The following is a 5,414-nucleotide window of genomic DNA, read 5'->3' on the forward strand; positions in this document are numbered from 1 at the left end:
TTTGTCTTTTCAGAAGTAGACTACTACCAAATATTTTCAAACCAGATGCTAGAAATAGGTTTAAACATAGAACATTAAGTGTACAGCAATCTTTCTACTTATAATAAAACACAACTTGAATCTTTATCTTCAATCTTCCCATGACTTTAAAATCTGTGACATTCTAGGTTAGGTTCTAGCTCTTCTTTCTCTAAAAGGACAGTTGGTTTAGGAATTAACAAAATAGCTTCTAAATCAGTAATATCTGTTTGACAGAGGTTCTGTATAATACTATTTCCATGGAACAAAAGAGGAACATTAAAGTATCACTATGATACTAGGAATCTACTAAATTGTAACATAACCCCAATTTTGTTTCATTAGCACAATAAAATTATAATCATTACAGAGCTCTTGAACCAAAAGAATGACAATAAAGGTGAAGATTATTGTAATTATATTCTTATATTTCTTAAATCAGAGAAAAATCTTATTTTGTTTTAATAAATATTTTTAAATGAGAAAGGAAATGCTACTTAAATATTTTTCTTAGGAAGTGTATGCACTCAAACACTTATAAAATGAAGATTAGAGTTATTGTCTTTAAAAGGAGTATGCGTCTTCTCCAATAAATTGTTCAAAGTGGACCATTTCAGTACATTTTGGGGATAAATGAATTGACTCTTTAGGAGGACAAATCTTGATTTTTAATTTACATCTGAATACATTCCATTTGTTTTTTAGACAAACAATAAGTAAAGGATGTTTGTTGACTAATTGGAGATTAAACCAGGGTTTGGTAGGAAACACAAGGGTCACAGCAAGGCGCCTGAGGCAGTTATTGATGGGTTTTTACCATTTCTTCCTCACCAATAAGTATTTCGCCTTTCTTTCTTCCTTCCTTTCTTCCTTCCTCCCTCTGTCTACCTTTTCCTTCTCCTCTGCCTTCTAAGTCCTAGGGTTCACCTATCACTGACAGTAAATCATATGACTTTTGGTAGTATACACACAAACTTTATTATAGTGGTATTGTATTTATTTAATATGTATTAGAAAAATATAAAACTAGCACATCAAAATCCAAATTTTATGGATATTATTACTTCAAAGAAGGCTAAAGTAGAAACTTAATAAGTGAAATAATATGTCACACAAATAATAACATGGGGGATAAACAGATAACAAAATCTATGGGAGGTTTCATACATGATTGTGCTGGTACTTGAACCACTGAACTTTGGGAAAGCATTGAATTGGGAGTCAGAAAGTTTGAGTTGTTATACTGACTTTTCTAGTAGCTAGCTATTGGTTCTTGGGTAAGTCACTTCACCTCTGTGGACCTCAGACTCCTTACTGTAGAACTCAGATGGGAGTGGGGAGTTATTGGTATATTGGTTGGGTCCTTTGGAAAGAGATGCTAAGATATAATTAGAAGTGCAAAACATTTATTGAGAGTAATACCTGGGGGGGGGGGGTTAGGGACACAAGTAGGCAGGGAAAGCTTCAGACCATAATACAGGTCTGATATCAGCAAAGGAGGGGGAAAGGAAGGAATTTTCATAAGAAGAGTCTCAGACTGTGGTAAAGGTCTGAGAAAGTATTGGCCAGCACAACTGGGAGCTCCTGTGAATAGAGGAACCCCCTGCTGATCCCAAATGGCAAGCCATTGTAACCCCCACTTTGCTCAGCCATTGGCTGGCAGCTGCCCAGAAAGCACACACCTCCCACTTGATAGCTGAGGCAGAGCCTGAAGGCACATGAGTCTGTCATCTAACTCAACTCCTTGAGGCAGGTTCTGTCTTAAAGGGCAATCTGAGTCAGGCTGTCTCAGTTGGCCTAAGATGACCAGGTGGTTCATAAGGACTTTTCCCATTCTATAATTCTAAGTAGGCCTCCCTGATCTTACTGACAATCCTTCAGGTGAGCTCTGATTTCAACTTTGAGACCCAGATGTGACAGAAATGTAAGCCTGTGTAGTGATAGAACTGCCAGAGAGAATCATTAGGACAAATTGTGGAAAAGAATGGTAAACTAAATGCCTAAAACAGAACTGAGAATTATGAAACCTTGGGAGGATGCCTACTACAACAAGCAAAGTCTGTTAATTGAGAAATAATATAATATATAGTGTCATGTCAACCTGGGTAATGAAAAGATGAACTCATCACCATGCTTTGAGTTGCCACCCTTTCTCTTCCTCTAGTGAACTTCGGTTCATTTGAACACAGCCTAGTGTTTTCACAACTCCTATGCTCTCACATTGCCTATAGACAATAGGGATGTGAATGTTTGCTAATCTCTGATGAGACAGATTATCCCTACCATGGTTTCCAGATTTTTTAAGAAATTAAAAATACGCCAAACCTCTCCACCATAGACATATATACACATACTCACATAGCAAACCAAACTGTTTAGAAGCCATTTAGATGGTCGAAAAAGGGTAAGTGGAACTAAGAAGATATTTCCTTTCAAGAGAGCCATCTAGCCTTTCAAGATGAGCCAGCTGAATGAAAGCTAGAGAAGGGAATAAATTCTAGTATGAGTCTTCGTGTTACAACAGTACAGCACTACTGCCTTCTTCTACAAATGCAAAGTAAAAAACAGTCACACTGTTTACCTTAGCTTTCTGGAATCACTTTCAGCATTGCCTCAAGTGTCCCCTTTGCTAATGAGCTCAATGGATCTGGCAACGATTTCTATGTGCTTTTACATGGACCTTCCCTGGTAGCAATCCTAAAGTGGAAAGACTTGGATAGTGCATGAATGCTTCAACAAAGGGTTTCACATGTCAAAGTGTACATTTCATAGTGTACAACAAGCTGTAGAAAGTTTTAAATTGTTGAAATCCCTGGAAGAAACAAAAGATTGTATCAGGAGCACAGGCCAGAGATGTTATCTGGTCAGTCCAGAAGTGGGCATCACAATAAAGCAAACAAGTCTCTTACAAATTCTGTATCAGTTGGTGATGCCACTTCTTATGGGTGGTTCCATAATTCTTGTTTTCTCTTCCATGACTCTAAGATAGTAATGTTGCTCTACTCAAGTACCAGAGGTAACCAACATTTATACAATTTGTCAGTCAAGCAACCTCTTACTTTCATGGTAAAGTCCTGGATCAGGATCCTTGACACTGCATTGTCATGCATGTTAAGTACTGTGATTTAATTATTTAATATATGTAAATAATAGTGCACAGAACTCTATATTAACCCTAGGCATAATGGAAAAATGCACTAGACCAGGAGCTAAGAGACAGGTTTCAAGCCCAAGAATTCATCTAGCTAGCCTTATGACAAACCAAACCTCTCTGAAGCTGTTTCTTAATCTGTAAAATGAAGAGTTAGACCAGATTGCTACTTCCCAAAGCCTGCTATTTGTACATGAGAGGACTTTAGGTATATAGCAAAACTTCTTAAATTAATTGGTTTTGAATTTATATTAAATGTGTATTAGAAAAAGATAACTATCCCATCATTCTGTGATTTTACATATACCATTCCTAAGAATGAGGCTAAAGTAGGTATCTAGGTTTAAAAACTTACTCAATGTATCCCTGGCCAGTGTTGCTCAGCGGTAAGAGCATGGCCTGTGCACTAAAGGGTCACAGGTTTGATTCCCTGTCAAGGGCAAATGCTTGGGTTGCAGGTTGGATCCCTTGCTCTGATTGGGGCACATTCAGGAGGCAAATAATCAATGTGACTCTCTCACATCGATATGTTTCTCCCTTCCACTCTCTCTCTTAAAAAAAAAAGTAAAGGTGGTATATTAATGACTAAAATTTGGAAAAAACTTCTAAAGTAACTTCCAGCTCTACATATTTTCTTCATGGAGCATCAGTTTGACCAGGGAAAGCCATGAGTGAGAGTGTAGATATAGCAGCTGGATGAACACCAAAGACACAAATGGTGGAGCAAAACCCTGTTATCCTTGGGGATATAAAATCATAAGACAGACTAAAAATAAGCCTAGATGGGCAAAAGCCAAAGAGTGTGAGTAGCTAAGTTGTAACAGAGCTGAAGATTTAAAGTATTAATCACGATAGTCTAGATCAGCAATTTTCAACCCTTTTAACTTCATGGCACACATAAGCTAATTACTAAAATTCTGCAGCACACAAAAAAATACTTTTTTTGCTGATCTGACAAAAAATAATAGGTATCCTTTTTATTCATTCACACTGAACAGCTATTGTTGCATTGGTTGTTGTCATTTTTTAATTTGACAATCTAAGGGAAAAAGTCAAGTATTGCATGTGTTAAACATTCTTGTGGCACACGGGTTGAAAATCACTGGTCTAGAAGTTGACACAAAATGAATTTGAACTTGGTTGAGATGGTCCAACCATAGATATCTGGTACCCAAATATAAGACTCATTCAGTGTTAAGCCAGTTAACCTCTACCTTTGAAGACTTGATAGTTTCCTTGCCCAGATTGAGACTGATCCTAGAGTTGGGGGCAGTTGTTGCCCCTGACAGTGGCAGAGGGCCACAGGAGCAGGCAATTAAAGGCCATGGCTCTAGTGGAGAAAAGGAGGAGGAAGTGTCTTGGACTGCCCTCTGCAATGCTCGTGGTTTTCTTTAGACTTCCCATTTAATTGTCTCAGAACTATGAGGAGATACTTTTTACCCACCTACCTCCCCAGTCTTTAGAGATCAGAAAAATGGGCTCAGAAAAGATACATGACTTACACAAAGTCTCATAGTTAATTCATTGCCAAACTCGGTTTACATTCCAAGTTGATCAGACTCCTGGTAGAGCACCATGCTCTTTCTATTTTACCCACTCAAGCATTTCAGTGAGACAGAAGGCCAGGCCCACAAAGGTCATGTAAAAACATATGCAAAAGCACTAATGTATATGAATGAAATATAAACTATAAATTTATGAAAGTACAATGATTCTAGAGAAAAAGGTTTTAAAAACAAAGGCAGCTGCGAATCTGGGTTTGAAACTTGTCCAAAGATCCAACATGAGGTCTATCTTAACAGGCACCAATTACATTTCCATTACTCTCTTCTCTCCTGCCACATCCCCTTCTCTCTCTCTCTCTCTCTCTCTCTCTCTCTCTCTCTCTCCCTCTCCTATGTCTCTTATCCCCTTCTTTCTCTTGCTTTCTTTTCTCTCCCTCTCCATCTGCCTCATTCATATTATTAGTTTGCCAGGAAATAATGATGGTGGCAAGTATTAGATTACATATAAATTTTTCCAAATTTTTGCTAAAACAAAAACATTTTTTCATAAAATAGAACCCAAAAGAGGCATCTAGGAGTAACCTAAGCTTGTAGAAGTGAACTCTGCAGCTTTCCTAATCTTGGTATATACTTGAAACATAAAAATGTCCACTTTGTTTAGAGAGAAAACAAATTCAAATAAAATTGAGTCATGCTGTTTTGCTTGCCAATAACAATTGTTCCCTTCTGCTCCCTTCCTT

At 37.6% G+C, this 5,414-nt stretch overlaps 1 protein-coding gene across 1 annotated transcript in view; it reads left to right on the top strand.

The window, feature by feature from the left end:
* The window catches only part of GRIA3 (glutamate ionotropic receptor AMPA type subunit 3), a gene marked incomplete at its 5' end in the record, with an annotated part of 128,499 nt that overhangs the window by 383 nt on the left and 122,702 nt on the right, over positions 1-5,414 (top strand). The window lies entirely within an intron of this gene.

Source organism: Myotis davidii, unplaced genomic scaffold (assembly GCF_000327345.1).
Source record: "Myotis davidii unplaced genomic scaffold, ASM32734v1 scaffold1975, whole genome shotgun sequence".
Classification (NCBI taxonomy): Eukaryota; Metazoa; Chordata; class Mammalia; order Chiroptera; family Vespertilionidae; genus Myotis; species Myotis davidii.